The following is a 19,843-nucleotide window of genomic DNA, read 5'->3' as shown; positions in this document are numbered from 1 at the left end:
AAGAACATGCACATATGCAATACACTCAACGCTTTCAAGTGAGACACATCTAGTATTCACTTGTAAACTTATGTTCAGGCATCATCCAATGAATAGCTATAGTGGGTGTCCTGCTCATAATGTACATAGCAATTACTACTACTTCTACCCAAAAATAATGTGGCATATTCTTTTCAGCCACCCATCAAGGCATGTGCCACTTCTGCAATGTGCCTGTTTTTTTCTTTCTACAACACCATTTTGTTGCGGAGTGTACCTACATGTAAATTGTCTCTTCATTCCTAGCTTCGTCAAGAAATCGCTGAACTCATTGGAGAAATATTATCCCCCACCATCTGATCTCAGGCATTTTATATGCATGCCTTTTTTCTTCTCAACCAAGGCTTTAAATCTCTGAAAGTGAGCAAACACCTCACTTTTCTCCTTCATGAAGTAAACCCACACTTTCCTAGTGTGGTCATAATGGAATGTAACATAATACCTACAGCCTGCATTGTTGCAGTCTTGGTCAGTCCCCATACATCTAAATGTATGACATATAATGGTCTTGCACTGACATGCTTTTCATGTGGAAAATGGTTTGGCTTGCTTTTTACCAAGCTGGCATGCTTCACATACTTTGTGCATACCATCAATCTTAAACTTTGGCAAACCTGCAACAATATTTTGGGCCTGCATAGACTTCAGTCGTTGTACATTCACATGACCAATGCGCTTGTGCCATATTTCAATATCTACAATGACACCTAATCCATGCGCAAACATGGCTACCTTTACTTCAGGCATGTTCACATCCAAAGTAAACATCTTGCCATTTCTATTACCCTTTACAATCAAGTGAGACTGATTTTTGAAGTCTTCCACATACATCCTTGAGGATTGCAGACCCTTCTCAAGCATCTATCTAATAGAAACCGGGTTCTTTATAGTATTTGGGACATGAAGTACACCAACCAAGTACTTCATTTTGACATCTTGCATAGACAATAGCACTTTACCAACATGCACAATGGGATACACAATATTATCACTTGTTTCTACATAACCTGGTTTTTTCATTTTTTGCATATCTCTAAACCACTCAGGATGACTCGTCACATGGTTAGAGGCACCAGAATCCACATACTATGTATCTTGAGATCTTGACACATCTCCTGTTATGGAGCTGAGTATATGCTACAGCACAAACAGTTACTCACTTCTGTCTCATCAACTCCTTGTTTACTAGATGATGCATAGTTGCCTTGCTACAACTTTCCACTTTTAATGTCATTTTGCTTTTTATGGTAGTCCTTTGCCATGTGCCCTAGTTTTCTCCACAATAATAACACTCTATGTTATTTGCATTCTGATTTCTTTGCCAGCCACCTCGGTCTCTTTGGCTCCCCATGCCTTTAGACTGGCCTCTTCCACCTATGTACGATTGGTGCTGTGAATCATTGGACTGTTGTCCAGAATTCAAATTTCCTTATCGGCAACCACCTTGGCCTTGACCATGACCTCTACCTTTGCCTTTGCCTAAATTGGAGTAGAAGGCCGGTGCTACCCAGTACATGCTCAAATGCAGTCCGTGTTTAAAGAAAAAGACAAAGAGGGTGAGAAAAAGAGAGAAATAAATCTACAGAAGATGTTTGTAGAATTCAACAAAAGGTTTGAAGCTGTGTGGAGATGAAGATGAAGATTTAGAGAGCTATTGTGCTATGCAGGGAGACATCTGTATATAGATTTCCTCTATTTTTATGTTTTTTTTTCTTGTTTAAACCCAGAGTCTCAGGGATGTTGAGACTGGCTTTCCTTTTGCAAATACGAAGAATACAGAGTGCTTCAGTTTGAACTTGTGTTATGAGTGGATGGTTGAGTTTTGGGATATGGTGTTTTTGGTTGTGATGGTTATGTTGTTTTGATTGAGATTGTTGAGAAAATCAATTATGAGTGATGTTTACGTTATTGTTGAGAGCTAGTGGCTGACTGATATAAGGGTAAGCTGAGGGTCAGCTAAAGGTGAGCAGTGGTCAGTCAGTGTCAGCTGAGTGTCAGGATAAGTTAGCTGAAGGTGAAGAAGAGTAGAAATAATCTTTTTGGGTTGAGAGAAAGTTAGTTAGGGTCAATTCTGACAGCCAAAAGACTATCAGTTTCAGCCACTTTTTGTGAGTTAGAAGTTAGATGATGTCAGATAAGGAGCTATAGTGTTGACTCCTTGCAGGATCTAAGGTGTTTGAGGGTTTGAATGTGTCAGAGGACACAGAAATAGCAAGGTTTGAAGTCAATTGAATCAACGCTAAATCAAACAGTCAGCTAAGTCAGGGTTGTATCAGATAGGAATCAGTAGGCATTCAGCAGTGGTCAGTTGACATGGTCAGTAGGGTTTTGGAGTAAATAGTTATTGATCATGGAAGAAAATCTAGGAGTTTAGAGGATAGGAAGATGCCTGAAAGTATGATAAAGTCAGTCGGGATCAGACATGAGTAAGTAATAGCGAACTGAAGGTCAGGTAAGGTTAGTAGGAGTTCATAGGAGGTCAACTAAAGTGTCAAGACTAAAGGTCAGGGTTGTTGAGAGTCAGATCTGACCCAGGCTGACATTTTGGTGGGTCACCTGATTGAAGGTTAGGTGTTTGATTGTATCACCAAAGAGTCAGAGGAGATCCACAGGGCTGCTAGGTGACTTGAGTTGGGTGTTTTGAGGGATTTGGATGCTGTAGAGATTAGAGTCTTTTCGCTCTTCCCAAAGTATGCTCATTTGATTCAATTATTCCATGTTTTTATTATTTGTTGATCAAGTTTTCTATCCTAATCATGAAGCCATCCTCTCATTGATCTTATGCAACTGAGGATAGTTATAACCCAAGTAAGAGGGAATATTATGAGAATCACTCGTGTTATTTTTCTTATTTTATATTGGGGATGCCCATGTGTACTACTGTGTCAATGGTCCGCGTAGTTTAAAACTATGGTGGCCTATTTCTCAAGACAACATTGGGATTAATTGATGTACCTTCAATTCATTATTTAAATAACGTGGATCATGTTTGTGAGTATAGGTGGTGAGATGTGCGAGAGTATCGATTGAGGTGTCGCACGTGCGAGGTTACTGATTGAGGTGTCGTATGGATGGTGGATTGAGGGGTGGTGTCACGTGTGAAAACAAAGATCATGTGTTAATTTTATGATATTGATTATTTTGTAGCCTATTAAGCAACTAGATCCACCTCCCTAGGTATAGGTGCCTATGCAACGCCAAACTTCATAATCATAATTATAATGGGAGGCCGCTGAGGATCAGATACAAGTACGTGATGAGAAAAACGTGTTGATTAGGTCTGGTGCGGTGGGCGCTAGCTGCAGTTAATTATGCTCACTGTACTGTTCATGTCTTTGCGCGTTTGCTTCCCGTTTGCAATTGTCGCGTCGTCTACTATAATAGCTAATAATTATCTGAATCATCATGCAAGTAAAAAAAGATCTTTTTAGGGATGCTTTATTAGCTTGATCGAGCGCTGATTATATAATAAGCTTCTGCAAACAATGTTGCGCAGGATCCATATACGTTTAAGGAAGGGCACGTCGATGGGCTCCTCTAAAACAGTACAGCAGAGATTTCTTTGCGTATAGAGAGTAATGGCCAACCGTCTCTTTTTCTTCACATCGGCATAATCACATAACTGTCCAACAGCTGTGGAATCCGAATTCTCAGAGGAAAAGAGCCAGAATACAAGGTATTGATCCAGCAAATTATGGCCTTTCAACGATATTAGTATCTGAAGCCCTTTGTAAAATGAACCTATTTCTTATTATAGCGGTTTTTGAAAATTCAGGATGGCGAAAATGGGCGCACGAGATGCTGCCTAACTTGTTGTAAAAGCTACGGAAGAACCATGAAAGTAAGTTCCAAATTTGGCTTTCATAGTACATGCTTGAGAATATTTGTGGCTTTTATTCATATTGCTTCTTCTAATAGTGTCCATGATCATTCCAATACTTGAAGTAAACTTCTTTTTTGAACTACAAGTTCTGTGCTGAGATGAAGGTTGTTTGAGAATCAAATTTTATTTTATGTTCTCATGGGCATTATTGTGAAGACCCCCTTATATCACCTTCATTGGAGGGTTATTTAAAATTTCCCTACCACTGTATTTTCAAATTCTAGTTACACCCTTTGTTAAATTTTGAGATGAAGTGTAAATTCTGTTTGTTTTTTAAAGGAAAAAACCCTTGTATATGTACTTTTATTACAACTCCATGTGCAAAGTCCTTAATTTATTGAACTCTCCTACAATCTTTTGTATTTTCTAGTAGCTACCTTAAGGATTGATTTTAGCATTAAATCCGAGTGAAAATGTTTGTGAAATTGTGAAGGGTTAGGTACAAAACCTTACCTTGATAGAAAAATAGAAGTCACCTTGATAGAAAAATAGAAATTAGAATAAGTAACGAAGCACTATCTTAGACTAGTATTCATCAAAATCAAACTAGTGTGCAAGATTTAGAGGCCCTATCATCACAACTATTTCTTCATGTTGGTTTAATCTTCACCATATATCTCTAACCATGACCATGTCCAATCTTCATAGTAGTCAATCTCTAACTAGGCCCAATCTAGCCTTATCATTACAACTAGATCCTCATTGTCCAATGTCATCGGTTCAATCTTCGTCATCTATCTCTAACCATGTCTTCATCAAAATCTTAAAGCTAGAAAGTCAAATCACACCCTATGTGACAGGAGATGCATTGCACAAACTCATAGACAAAAGAAGCACACGAGCTCAAAGAGCGACATAGATGATAGCAATAGCTAGAATGTACTCACATATAATAAGGAGAAAGTGGAGTATAGCATACTAGTAGTTGTGCAAGGGTTGATGTGGCTGCTAACACACTAAGGGTGTGTTCTCAATCATGAAAAAAAACCCTGCCAGCACAGGGTGAAAAGTGCCCATGATCAACTTTGTTCACACCTAAACTTCCCAAAGGCAAAAGGCTAACACAATGCAATGCTTGACATAGGTAAAAATGTAGTGTAAGTTGGAGGATGAAAATTGAATGCCAAAATCAAAGAATTTTTGCAAAACGTTGATATAGCAACTCCCCAATGTTAGGTTTAAGCCCTTAATGGTAGGGATTAGTGCACATAGTTAGCCTTGTCCTCTGTTAATTACATATAGTTATAAATCGAGAAAAGGATTGATTCTCATGGATGGAATGATTCAAGATTTGTTGTGTTTACTTCTCATAGACCCAATTGATGATCCCTAGAAATATTTTTCTTCAATCCCACTATAGGCACTGAATTTACAATTTTCCTCTAGGTGGGTACTGTATTTTACAGAGTTGATTTCATGGCAAAGTTCTTCAAACTCGTTGATGCCCTTTGATTTGGTGTGTGTGAAAGGGCTTAATAAGAGACGTATATACTTAGCCTTGAAATAAAAGTCTTGAGAGAGAGAGATCTCAACTGATTTGCAGGGAAGGGTATTCTTGTTATAAAGAAAGAAAAGGCTTAATTTAGCTACCAATGATGGTTTTAAGACCATATTAGGGAGTTTGGGAGAATTCCATTACTTTGGGAATTTACTTTTCAATCTACTTTTTGGCGCATCTTGAGCGCATATACTAGTTCCAAAGTTATGGGAGAATGTGGATTTAGAACCTACTCTTCAAGAGCTTTACAACGATATGTCACATGAGGGGGTTTTGACAAAATCTTAAAAGGGTTTACTATGCCTCCCATTTTTTGATCTTACAAAATGGGAATTAGGGTTTTCAACCATCAGCATTGTTCTTGACTTTATATACCCACTTACATCCACCTGCCTTCTTTCCTTAGGCAAAGGCACTAACTCCCATGTTGCATTTGCATCATCCAATGCTGCCATCTCCTCATCCATGGCATCTTCCCATTTCGTATTTCCAATTGCCTACTCAAAGAAAGTGGACTCAACCTCGTGTATTGCTTTTACCATGTAAGCATAACATTTGATGCGATGTATATTCATCATATCTCAACCATCAAAAGGGTATCTAACCCTCGTGCACCTGGTACACTTGGATCACTGCCTAGTATACATCAAGCACAAAAAGTTGATCTACCTTTTCCTTCCCTTTCCATGATACATGTCTACCTGATCATTCCTCAACCTACCTGACCATGGGCTAACATTGGATCCATTGCTCGAGGACTCCTAGGTCCACTGAGCACCTGTGATTTACTGCTCTACTTGTGGTGCAACATCAGTACTTCTTACATCTGCATCTTCTGCTACCTTCACTACTGGTGCATACCAGCTACTCATCTCATCAGAGACAACATCTCTTCTTACTTGCATCTCACGAGTGGTAGGGTTATAACATCTATAACCTTTTTTCTCCATAGCATAACCAATGAAGATGCATTTCTCTGCCTTTGCATCCAACTTTGTTCTCACTTCATCAAGAACATGTACATATGCAATACACCCTAACACTTTCAAGTGAGACACATCCGGTCTTATGCCTGTAGTGGGTGCCCTGTTCATAATGTACACATCCGGTCTTATACCATGAACAGCTGTAGTGGGTGCCCTGTTCATAATGTACACAGTACTTGCTACTACTTCTGCCCAAAAGTAATGTGGCATATTCTTTTCAGCCATGAAGGCATGTGCCATTTCTGCCATGTGCTTGTTTTTCCTTTCTACAACACCATTTTGTGTTGCGGAGTGTACCTGCATGTAAACTACCTCTTGATTCCCTTCTTTCTTAGGAAATCATTGAACTCATTATAGAGAAATGTTCTCCCCCTCCATCTGATCTTAGGCATTTTATTTGCATGCCTTTTTCCTTCTCGACCAAGGCTTTAAATCTGTGAAAGTGAGCAAACTCCTGACTTTTCTCCTTCATGAAATAAACCCACACTTTCCTAGTGTGGTCATCAATGAATGTAACATAGTACGTTGTCGTGACGTGTGCGGTATAGCCAGGAAAGTACGAGACTTCTAGCTGTGAGAGTAGGTACCAAGTCTAACAAGGAAATTCACACACAAAATTTTCCCAAGAAGCATAGGACAAGTCCATTTTTAGTGACATATACATGTGTCAATTCATCTCAATACATCCTTGAATTCGTGTACCAAGTGCTTGTTCCTTGATTCACTGACTCCTTTCTCCAAATCCTTTGAACCAATCACATGTAGGCATAACATAACCTTCAATTTTTTTCCAATATACATGTGACCATTTACAGTGCCATCAAAACCATCATTTCAAGATGCTCTTTATCACCTGAAAACCTGCCTTAATATTCTAACATCTCACAAGTAAAAGATGGCATACGGCATAACTATAACATACTCGTATTTTCCAAAATTCAATCGAGTAGAAAGTAAGACCAACTTCCCGCGACTTAAATGTATTTTTCCACAAATCTCCAAGGTCCAAATCTTTTAACTTTTTCTCCAAATCCTTCTACTCATTTCCAAAACCCTTTTTGATATATGAGATATACGATTTTTCTAAATCGTATGGAGTGAAAGTAAATTTAAAAGAAATAAAAAAAAAGTCACTTAACTGAAGGTTTACAAGCGAAGTTTTTCTTCATTTTATTCACTATTCTCAAAAGCCGCTCGCTGCAGACTATTCGATGAAGGTAGCGTGGAAAATCAAGAGCATCTCCTATTGTAGTACTCAAAGTCCTCTTCAAATCTAACACCTACAAGCCACGAACAGTAGGTATATTCTTGAAATGAAAATCTCTGGTCGATTGGGCACTGGTTCCCGTTTTCTGCAGACGTTCCCCTTCCCTCTGATATGCGCCGTCCTATACTCTGGTTATTTCCTCCTTTTCCCGCAAGAGATGCGGCCTTCCACCACCTTTTGCAGCTTATAATCCGGAATTCCATTTTAAAAAAGCTGCGCTCGCTTATGTTTTTCGTAATATCCAGAAGTTTCCCAATAAATATCTTTTTATGCCACGCATTCTGCCACCCGCCACCTTGCATAATTAATTTCAGTTGGCACTTGCTTATCTTCCTTTTTTTTTTAAATTACCTCAACCTTATTCGCATCCTCTTGTATAGTAGCATCTACATAGATGTAATACATAAATAAATACGCTACCTTCTTCTTTCTATCCAATTGCACTGCATGCTCAAAAGCGTGCCTTCCAAGCTCCACATTGTCCCATTTCTGATAAGCCCCCAACATGGTATGCCACACCACAATATCAAGATGGACCTGCGTCTTCCTTATCATCAATACCACTTTCTCTAGATGGCTAGCACGGCCAAGGAAATCAATAATGCAAGCGTGGTGCTCAAGAGTTGGGGTAATGTCATAATCTTTGCTCATAAACTCAAAGTATGCCTGGCCCTTATCTACTAAACCTGTGTAATTGCATGCATTAAGTACACTAATGGAGGTGATCAAATTTGGCTTTATACCTTCTCCTATCATTTTGTCAAAAGATGGAAAACATTTTCACTTTCTCCAAGCTTTAAGTCTTCTGGCATCAAACCTTTGCATTTCCATACATGTTAAGAAGGGTGTTCCCTACTACAAGGTCCACCATATGCATAAAACTCCATAATTCACACCACACTCATGTACAGAGGCTTCGAGACCTAGCTCAGTCTCAGCTCATCTTATTGAACCTCATTTACAATATGAACATATGTACTCAGGCATCATATAATGACTCATCATGGCACTTAACCCATGCATTTGGATTTGCATCTAATGGTTTCATATGCATGATTTCACACCATAGGCGTGCTATGGCACGACATCCACCCCCTCTAAACCTGCACATCCTCTGGTATGTGCCAAATCATCATCAAGGTCCACATATAACTGGATGTCGTCTTCATCTTCTGCATTACCAGGAAGATCATCCTCTTCCTCTTCAACCATATCCATACTACCACTGTCAAGCCTCTCATCCTGAGTCTCTTGTGAATCAAAAGGATCCCTATCATGCCTTCTTTTAAATATCTTAATTCTTTTGCCTGCCACAAGATTCTTTATTTCTGTTCCATCAAGCTCACACAGAGTATACGTGGCATTTCCATGCACATGCTTGACAATGTAAGGGCCAAACCATCTTTTTGCAAATTTTCTTTGAACAGTGAATTGGTTGTCAAGGCTACTATCATACATTAGAACCCAATCACCTGAACTTTAATAGGTTTTGGCCGGAGTCTGTGTCTACTATCAAATCTTTCTTTATTTTTCAACCTTGCATCTTTCAAGCGAGCTTTAGCAAGCTCTACATCTTCAGGCCTCCTCTCCAACTGTCTTATTCGCAATGCAAGGAGGTCATCTCTGCTCAATCCTTCCACCCAGGGCAATACATTCCAAGTTAGAACTATTTCTTCAACTGGCATCACTGGCTTCTGACCATACATTAATTCTGCAGGCATGTATCCTATCACTGAGCTATGAGTTGTACGGTCAGCCCACAAGGCATATGGTAGCAGCTTTGGCCACTCTCGCATTCTTTCTCTGCATGCCTTAGCCAAAGCTTTAATGATTGGAGGATGTCCTGGCTCACTTTTCCCATTGCCCTCAGGATTGTAAGCACATGTTAGGGACAGTTTGATACCAATTCTAGAGAAGAATTCCCTTGCTTCTTCACCATCTAGCTCACCCCTATCAGCTGTTATTTTCCCAACACAACCATACCGACATATCACATCTTCCAAGAGAACTTTGCATACTGTTTCCGTACTCTTTGTTCTAAGAGCACGCCCCTCTACCTGATTTGTCAAATCTTCTCTTGCAAGTGCTATATACCGCATCTGCCAAATTCCCAAAGGCATTGTAACTAGATCCACTACCCATTTATAGTGCATGGCAGGTGGGTAGGTTGGTTGCAAGCCATCACGATGCCTCACATTTGAGTACATTTGGCATACCATGCATGTTTCCACATATTGGAAAATATCCTTGTACATTCCTTTCCACCAATATTTTTCCTTTATTTTGGTAAAGGTGGCCCACACACTTCTATGTCCAGCCCAGAGACTCTCATGGAATTCTTTCACAAGCTTTCCTTGAGTCTCTTTATCACATATGACTCTCTGTGGCATAGCATTCCTCTGCTTAGGATGCTTCCAGAGGTACCCATCCTTTAGGAAATAACCATATGCTTTTCTGCGGATCCTCTTAAATTCTGAGTCAGACCAATTTCCTTGCCTTGTCAAAGTACTCAAATATTGACCAATAAGCAACCAATCTCCTTCATATATTTCCTCAATAAAAGACTCAAGTGCATTTGATAGGCAAATATGGCCCCCCTTTGCATATGCTGTAGTATAGAACTTTGTACCCACATCATCAATGTCACTTATCATCTCTTTCTCATCTTCATACCTGGCTCTTGATAGCATATCTGCAACTGGATTATCTTTTCCTGCAATATGCTCAAACTCAGGATTTAGTGACTTGATATAGGCAATCCACCTAAGCATAGCAATATCTGGAGTGGTACAACTTGCTATCATCCCAAGAAGTGGCAAGCAATCTGTTTCCACAAGTACAGATGCCCCAATAAGATATTCTTTTTCACATTTTAGAGCAGTGACTATTCCCCATAACTCTCTCTTGATCTGTGGATACTTTCGTTGTCGAAAGCTTCATACCTTTGCTCCAAATCTGATTACATACCTGTGATTATCCTCATCATCTTGCCCTACTGCCCATCCTATCCCAGTAGGACTAGTATCAACTGTAACAATCACAGGCCTGCCACACTCATAATCTGCCTTTCTTAGAGTAGGTGATGATTGGAGCAAACATTTCAGCTTCCGCATAGCTTTAATATGTACTGCACTCCACAGAAATTTTTGATTTTTCCTCAAAAGTTGATAAAGAGGATCTGCTACATGTGCATAATGTGGGATCCAAATAACATAAAAGACACATGCTCCAAGAAATCTCCTCAGCTCTGTAACATTAATGCATGTCTCTTTCATTCTTTGAATTGCATCTATCTTGGCTGGACAAGGTCAACGTCCACTAGTACTACAAAGATGTCCCACTATTAGCACTTCACCAACTCCAAACACTGATTTCAGCCCAGATAAAGTAAGATTCACTTCTTCAAGCCTGGATAGAATCATGTCACAATCCTTTATATGATTTGCCACAAACTTGCGGCACCCCTTTGAATCCAAATCCCCATCTTTGTCTTTCTCATCACAGCCCTTTATTGGCACATCATCCAAAAATGGCATAGTTTTTTGTGGTATGAAGTCTCGTAAGACTTTATTCATTCCATTCATCATATGTGCCACTGAGTTGGTGGCTCCCTGTGGTAAGGTACACATCCTTACTAATCCCAAAGGAGTTCTCATTGTGGTCAAGTCCCTGCTTTGTATATCCAACTGGAACTGATCATATCCCGAATACAGATCACCCATAGAGTATATAGCTTTCCCTGCAAATGCTTCTGCAAACTCATCCACAATCGGACCTGCTCCCACATTCCTGATTGTGACTTTGTTTACAGGTTGCATGTCTTGAATAAAGCGCAATGTCCCATTTTTCTTTGGTACTGTAAACCATCTGTTGGAATATGGGGCACATGATGGCTCCAAGATTCCCATCCTGATCTTTTCTTTTAGTAATTCCATCAACTTTGGCAAGAGAACCTTTGGTACTGGAATTGGCCGCAGGTTCCAGGGCACATGTGGAACAGTAAAGATCACCATTGGTGCTGTTACACTTGGATCAACACAGCCTATCTCATGCGGCTGAAAAGCAAAGGCTTTCCCATGTTTTACAAGCATCTCCTCAAAGCATTCCTTTTCAACTGGCAACAGAAAATCCTTCTCACCAATCTTCAGCTCTTTTAGAGTTTCTTGAGTAAACTTATGCCCAATTTTCTTCGGATCTCTAAGATTTGGTTGCATAGAAGCTTCATCTATCTTCTCCTTGCTTCCTGGTGGCAAAGGCAAGGCAACTGGTTTCACCTTCTTTGCAACTGTTTTGTACTTTGTATCAACATAAGCATCCATCTCGCAATTCATGTTTTTACATTCCACCCCCTCGAATTCCTGGATTATATCATACATCTCCACAGATGACAGCTCTATCATTTCATTTCCACCCTGTAAGCATGCTCTTCCCATATCAAGAAGCACATCCATAGTATCTACAAATGACACCTCATCAAGCACCCCTGAAATAAACTCATTCTTCTCCAAAAAACCACACTGCTCAAGACTTTTTTGTTCATTTTGTATATGTTTTCGCATGCCACGCTTCAAATCCTTGCTTTTTACAAAAACCAGTGACCCATAGCTGGAGAATCCCTGAAAATTTGCTGAAAAACTATTTACATTGATTGAGTCCTGCGAGAACTCATTTTTCCTTGTACCATTGGAATCCCGCTTTACAATGGCACCTGGCCAAAATCCCTCATCTCCCTGTAATTCATGAACTCTCTGTTTATCTTTGGGAGTGACTGTGCCCGAAGAGACTCACGATTCCTTTCATGGTTAATGCAAACTGTCAAAAACTGAACAGCTTTTTTGCTATCTTTACTCCTTATTCTTGCATATGCCGAGCCATCATCCAAAACCTTTGTTTCCATCCTCACAGCTGTAATGTAGGGTTGCCCAAGGATAAGGGGATATGATGACATCTCCTGAACAAAGAAGTTTTGATCATCTTTCACATCCCCTATAGTTACCCTTACATTTGGACATGCTGCATAAAGTTCTCCAGATGAGTTATTAGCTGCTTTAATCATCCACCCATGATCCACATCCATTGGCCACTTACATTTGTTGTAGAGATTTTTAGCCATAAGATTTATTTCAGACCCATGATCAATTAGAGCGACATATGGCTCTTCCAAATCACCTATCTTGACAAGAGTTTCAGTAGTTGCTCTTGCCCAATGGCTCCTGGAGTAATGACTCTTTGTAAGAACTTCTTTTTCATCATCCTCTTCCACAAAGCGCACTTGTCGTGCCCCATCAGCAGAGTGATTACATTCCACCACATTTTCTCTCTCTTCCTTTTTCTGTACCTGTACTCCATGAGTCTTGGAAGTGCTTGCCTCCCCTTGTGATGGAATAGATTCAATTATGGACTGCCTTTTTCTTCGTATAATATCAATTATCTCATCATGAAATTCTTTCTTTGCAATCCCCAAGACTTCCCCTAGTGTGAATTCCACCCTGCTGTTTAGAATCCTCTCTTCAAGCACCTTTTTGAGATCTGTTGCAGCTTCAATATCAGATTGAAGCTTGTAGAGTGGACCTTTCCCTTTACCCTTCTCCTTCATTTTTGCTGGCACTTCTTCCATTGAAACTTCCTGCGGAGGTCTGCCATGCTGTGGAGGCATATGTGATGGTCCTGGATCCTTCTTTTCACTTCCACGTGTAACTCTTTTTGATGGCCCTCCTTCCTCACTTTCCCTTTTACGCTTCTCCTCTACCTGTGCCTCATTAATTTGGCATTTAGCAATGTAGGCATGAAGAGATAAAGAATCTACAGGCTCCTCCCAGCCAGTCTCAAGACGTATACAATCACCTGCCTCATGCAAAGCTTGCTTAGACACCTTCTTTGACGCAATTAATTCCATTGTTGATGGCCAAAAATCCTCATTCTCATAATCTTCATCATTCTCAAATCCCTGCCTTGATTGATCAACCTTTAATCCATAGGTTGCTGCCTCAACCATAGAAATGGCATGACTAGCAGCCATATCCTCAACCAGCTTTTTCATCCCTCCTTTCCCAAAATTTGTACTCAATGGAAGACCAGTCTCTGTAAGATGGATTTTCCCATCTTTGAAAAACACAAGTTGATTTTTAAGAGCTTCTTTATAGCTAGCACAGTCCTTCTTTGCATGTTCTGGGTCATCACACCATATGCATCTGTATGTAAACCCTTCTTTGCTTTGAGGCCTTTGCATAGAAGCCTGCCCCAACGGTAGACCCTTTTCTTCAATCCTGGACATTTTCAATTTTAGGTCACGCATACCCTTGATAAGCTCATCCATCGGTCCATCTACCTTTGGAATTGTAGCAGCTGGTTTGGGTAGATTCTCAGGGGTAACAGCAGTTATGGGGGTTGCAGAGCCCATCACCATTTTATCCCTCCTCCGCTGCCGCTTTGCTAACATGGTGACTGCATCCTCAACATCATTCCAATCACTCTTTAATCCCTGCTCTGTATCCTTATCCTCAAGGAGGATTTCCAATTTCTCTTGGAGATCTTTCCCAGCTGCTTGTAAGAAGAGCTCTATTTTTTCTCTGTCCAAAGTTGTACGCTCTATCCTTGACAGCTGGGCATAGCGCTTCTCAAACTCTCTTAGCAATTCTGTGGCAGAAATTCCCATTTTAGGTTTTGTGACCCATTCCAAGAAAGTTCGTTTGGTCACTCGCTCAGAATCCTCCATGAAATATTCATCCTTTAAAGCAAGCTTGAACTCCTCCCAATTTCTGCCACCATGTGCTGTCTGCAATCCTCTTATGCGCTCTCTTATTTCAGGAACACATACCAGCTCGAAACTTCGAACCATATCCTCCTCAGTCACCCTGTTTAGCTCCATCTCCTTTATATAATTGCGCAGGTACTTTGTAATGTCCTTCCCATCAAATTGATCCATCTTTTTCACAATTGATTGTAATGCTTTGGTCGTGGAAATTTGTCCCCTTTCAGCAGCTTGTTGTTGTTGCATGTACATGGTAAACATCTGAAACATCTGCATAACTCCGGGGTCAAAATGAACCCCCTGACCCTCAGAATTCTCAGCCATAGCTTCCCTGTATATTTCACCACACTCTCACCCCAGCAGTTTCACGTCGGGCTCACCAAAAAGCTGTCGTGATGTGTGCGGTATAGCCAGGAAAGTACGAGACTTCTAGCTGTGAGAGTAGGTACCAAGTCTAACAAGGAAATTCACACACAAAATTTCCCCAAGAAGCATAGGACAAGTCCATTTTTAGTGACATATACATGTGTCAATTCATCTCAATACATCCTTGAATTCGTGTACCAAGTGCTTGTCCCTTGATTCACTGACTCCTTTCTCCAAATCCTTTGAACCAATCACATGTAGGCATAACATAACCTTCAATTTTTTTCAAATATACATGTGACCATTTACAGTGCCATCAAAACCATCATTTCAAGATGCTCTTTATCACCTGAAAACCTGCCTTAATATTCTAACATCTCTCAAGTAAAAGATGGCATACGGCATAACTATAACATACTCGTATTTTCCAAAATTCAATCGAGTAGAAAGTAAGACCAACTTCCCGCGACTTAAATGTATTTTTCCACAAATCTCCAAGGTCCAAATCTTTTAACTTTTTCTCCAAATCCTTCTACTCATTTCCAAAACCCTTTTTGATATATGAGATATACGATTTTTCTAAATCGTATGGAGTAAAAGTAAATTTAAAAGAAATTAAAAAAAAGTCACTTAACTGAAGGTTTACAAGCGAAGTTTTTCTTCATTTTATTCACTATTCTCAAAAGCCGCTCGCTGCAGACTATTCGATGAAGGTAGCGTGGAAAATCAAGAGCATCTCCTATTGTAGTACTCAAAGTCCTCTTCAAATCTAACACCTACAAGCCACGAACAGTAGGTATATTCTTGAAATGAAAATCTCTGGTCGATTGGGCACTGGTTCCCGTTTTCTGCAGACGTTCCCCTTCCCTCTGATATGCGCCGTCCTATACTCTGGTTATTTCCTCCTTTTCCCGCAAGAGATGCGGCCTTCCACCACCTTTTGCAGCTTATAATCCGGAATTCCATTTTAAAAAAGCTGCGCTCGCTTATGTTTTTCGTAATATCCAGAAGTTTCCCAATAAATATTTCTTTTTATGCCACGCATTCTGCCACCCGCCACCTTGCATAATTAATTTCAGCTGGCACTTGCTTATCTTCCTTTTTTTTTTAAATTACCTCAACCTTATTCGCATCCTCTTGTATAGTAGCATCTACATAGATGTAATACATAAATAAATACGCTGCCTTATTCTTTCTATCCAATTGCACTGCATGCTCAAAAGCGTGCCTTCCAAGCTCCACATTGTCCCATTTCTGATAAGCCCCCAACATGGTATGCCACACCACAATATCAAGATGGACCTGCGTCTTCCTTATCATCAATACCACTTTCTCTAGATGGCTAGCACGGCCAAGGAAATCAATAATGCAAGCGTGGTGCTCAAGAGTTGGGGTAATGTCATAATCTTCGCTCATAAACTCAAAGTATGCCTGGCCCTTATCCACTAAACCTGTGTAATTGCATGCATTAAGTACACTAATGGAGGTGACCAAATTTGGCTTTATACCTTCTCCTATCATTTTGTCAAAGAGATGGAAAACATTTTCACTTTCTCCAAGCTTTAAGTCTTCTGGCATCAAACCTTTGCATTTCCATACATGTTAAGAAGGGTGTTCCCTACTACAAGGTCCACCATATGCATAAAACTCCATAATTCACACCACACTCATGTACAGAGGCTTCGAGACCTAGCTCAGTCTCAGCTCATCTTATCGAACCTCATTTACAATATGAACATATGTACTCAGGCATCATATAATGACTCATCATGGCACTTAACCCATGCATCTGGATTTGCATCTAATAGTTTCATATGCATGATTTCACACCATAGGCGTGCTATGGCACGACAACGTGCAACAACATGCAATTGTTAAAGTCTTGGTCAGTTCCCATACATTTGAATGTATGATGTCCAATGGCATTGCACTGACATGCTTTTCATGTGGGAAAGCATGTTTGGCCTACTTACCAAGCTAGCATGCTTCACATATCTTATGCATACCGTCAACCTTAAACTTTGGCAAAACCTACAATAATATTTTGGGCCTGCATAGACTTCAATCACTGTACATTCACATGACCAATGCGCTTGTGCCATATGTCAATATCTGCAATGACACATGTTCCATGCGCAAACATAGCTGCCTTTATCTCATGCATGTTCACATCCAAAGTAAACATCCTGCCATTTTTGTTACCCTTTGCAACCAAGCGACACTTATTTTTGAAGTCTTCCACAAAACATACTTGCAGACCCTGCTCAGCCATCTGTCCAACAGAAACCAAGTTCTTTGTAATATTTGAAACATGAAGTACATCAGCCAAGTACATTTTGTCATCCTGCATAGACAATGGCACTTTACCAACATGCGCAATGGGACGCACAATATCATCACCTGTTTCTACATAACCTAGTTTTTCCATTTTTTGCATATCTCTAAACCACTCAGCATGACTGGTCATGTGGTTTGAGGCGCCAGAATCCACATACCATATATCTTGAGATCCTGACACATCCCATGTTATGGAACTAACATGTGCTGCATCACAAACAACTGCTCACTTCTGTCATCACCTCCATGTTTACTAAATGATGCATAGTTGCCTTGCTCTGCAACTTCCCACTTTTAATGCCATTCTGCTTTCTGTAGTAGCACTCCTTTGCCATGTGTTATGGTTTTCCACAGTAATAGCATTCTATGCCATTTGCATTTTGATTTCTTTGCCAACCACCTCGGCCTCTTTGGCTGCCCCTGCCTCTAGACTAGCCTCTTCCATCTGTGTATGATTGCTGCTGTGAATCATTGGACAGTTGTTGTCCAAAATTCTGATTTCCTTGTCAGCCACCACCTTGGCCTCGACCATGACCTCTACCTGAATTAGAGTAGATGCAACTCTTGCTTTAATTGCAACTTCCTTGCCTTTGTGTTTGTCTGGAACATCTGAACTAGATTCTGCCATACAACTACTGGAGTGTTTGCATCCTGTATGTGTCCTATCATAGTGTCTGTGACACTAATTGAAAGCTAGTACATGACTTTTCTTGCACCGTGATTCCAATCCTTGAATGCCTTTATATCTGTAGGAGTGGTATTCTCCTCAGATAACTCTGGAGGCTCCTCATTGTCTCCTTCTACATAATCCCAAAATCCTTTACCCATTAGGGAATAATTGGTCATTCTGAACTTCCACACATGGTAATTATTCTTATCTAGCTTCTCACTAACAATCTGATTAATTTCGTCATCAGACATGTTTTCCTGTAGCAATTAAATAACCTGCAAACAGACAACTTTTGTATGCAACCTGTAATACAGCAGTATCTCCTGTAACTGCAGCAGTGGTACTTCAGCACGGCCTGTGTGTCACCAAATGTAATACAGCAGTATCTCCTGTAACTGCAGCAGTGGTACTTCAGCACAGCAATCAAATAACCTACAAACAGACAACTTCTGTATGCAACCTGTAATACAGCAGTATCTCTTGTAACTATCTCCTGTAAATAGCAGCAGTGGTACTTCAGCACAGCCTGTACTCTGGTCACCAAATGTGACCAGAGTACATGTACATACACCCAATATCAACAATACATGTGCAAACCCTGTCTGTACTTCCAAAATGTACTGCTACACTATTACAATAACCAAATTTTGAGCAAAAATAGTTCTCTACCAGAACTTTCAAAAAACTATCGAAAATACCCTGCAGTGACGAAACGGGGCCCGTAACGTGAATCTAGCTGAAACAAGTATTGTCCAATAGGACAGAATACTTGCCCTCGTGTAGCTCCGCTCCCGCTTGAAGACAGCTACTCAATCGAAGATGTGTAACTCCCAGAGCTACTGAGGGGGTGTTGTACCTAAACCAAGAAGGGAAAAGAGATGATGGTGCTCTTACTCGTTTAGTACCGCTTCCTTCCTGGCTTGTTCTTACCTCTTCCTTGCCTCCTTAGCTCTCACACAAACCAGGCTCTAATACCATAAAGAGAAGGAGAGCTTCAAACCCTAGCAAGAAAACACAAACACATACAAGAGAGAGCAAGACACAAGAGAGAGATGGATAGCTAAATTTTCTTCTATCTTCTTCTTCTCTACTCAACCAACATAACATAAAGATAAGAGTACACACTATATGGGTTAGTAGTAAGTACTCAACTACTACAACATACAAGGGTCTGTCCATAATGCGAACACGACTAAATGAGTTGGCGCTATAACTATGCCAGTCTCTAGTAATCCAAAATGTCTGTCACATAGCCTGTCATCCCACTGGCTGCATATCACCCATAATCTCACCAACTATGCCAGTGGTGTAGACGCAGAAGCTATCACCCAGGCGGGTCATTAATGTCTGCCGTAGCACTAGTTGAGCTCGATATCTCAACACTAATGTGGTCTTTTTTAATTAATATAAACCCGGTCTTGGATCAGCTATACATGGATAAACTAATTAAACCTATGCTTGGATAAACTAGGCTTTAACACCACTCCTAGGTTGTGATTGACGAAAGCTTAAAGGGTGGATAGAAATGATGATTAGACATGGTGGTTAAGCATGGTGAACAAACTAATCTTGGAAACCAAGAGTTGTCACACCACCCATGATATGTCATGGTTCACACACCAAGGAAGAAACGAATGATTAGCCAACATATATGCCCAGTGTGCCCCTTTCGTGAGGGCTACTAGCATGCCTAGAGGCACACAGTACATCTGCATGGGGCTACGGAGACTCTAGCATGCCGCCAAGGCATATCCGTAATCTACCTAACCAGCCCTCTAGTCTTCCACTAAAGGCAAGCTTGGAGGAGTTGACGATAGGAGTCGTCCCTATGGACTAGATATACCCTTTCATCTTCCACACTACCTTTGTATGTGGTATTACTTTTGGTAATCACTTTGGACTATATGTGTCCATTCATCTTCCATACTGCCTTTGCATGTGGGATTACTTGGTATCCCTTTTTTCCATCTTGCAATTCCCACTACCCATGTACCTCCAACAACTAAGCAATAAGAGTTAAAATCTAATCATGAAAATGTTTAAGTC

At 40.3% G+C, this 19,843-nt stretch overlaps 1 long non-coding RNA gene across 1 annotated transcript; it reads left to right on the top strand.

Moving 5' to 3' along the window:
* Positions 1–3,253: 3,253 nt before the first annotated feature.
* LOC147631843 (uncharacterized) lies at positions 3,254–6,702 on the top strand. Its single transcript, XR_015267359.1, has 2 exons — positions 3,254–3,715; positions 3,815–6,702. It is a non-coding gene; the product is annotated as an uncharacterized LOC147631843 (long non-coding RNA).
* Positions 6,703–19,843: the final 13,141 nt, after the last annotated feature.

This window comes from Cibotium barometz, chromosome 14, assembly GCF_041138505.1.
Source record: "Cibotium barometz isolate CiBa-2024 chromosome 14, ASM4113850v1, whole genome shotgun sequence".
In the NCBI taxonomy this organism is placed as follows: Eukaryota; Viridiplantae; Streptophyta; class Polypodiopsida; order Cyatheales; family Cibotiaceae; genus Cibotium; species Cibotium barometz.
Note: the sequence above shows the minus strand (reverse complement) of the source record. Positions and strands in the feature narration are given on the sequence as shown.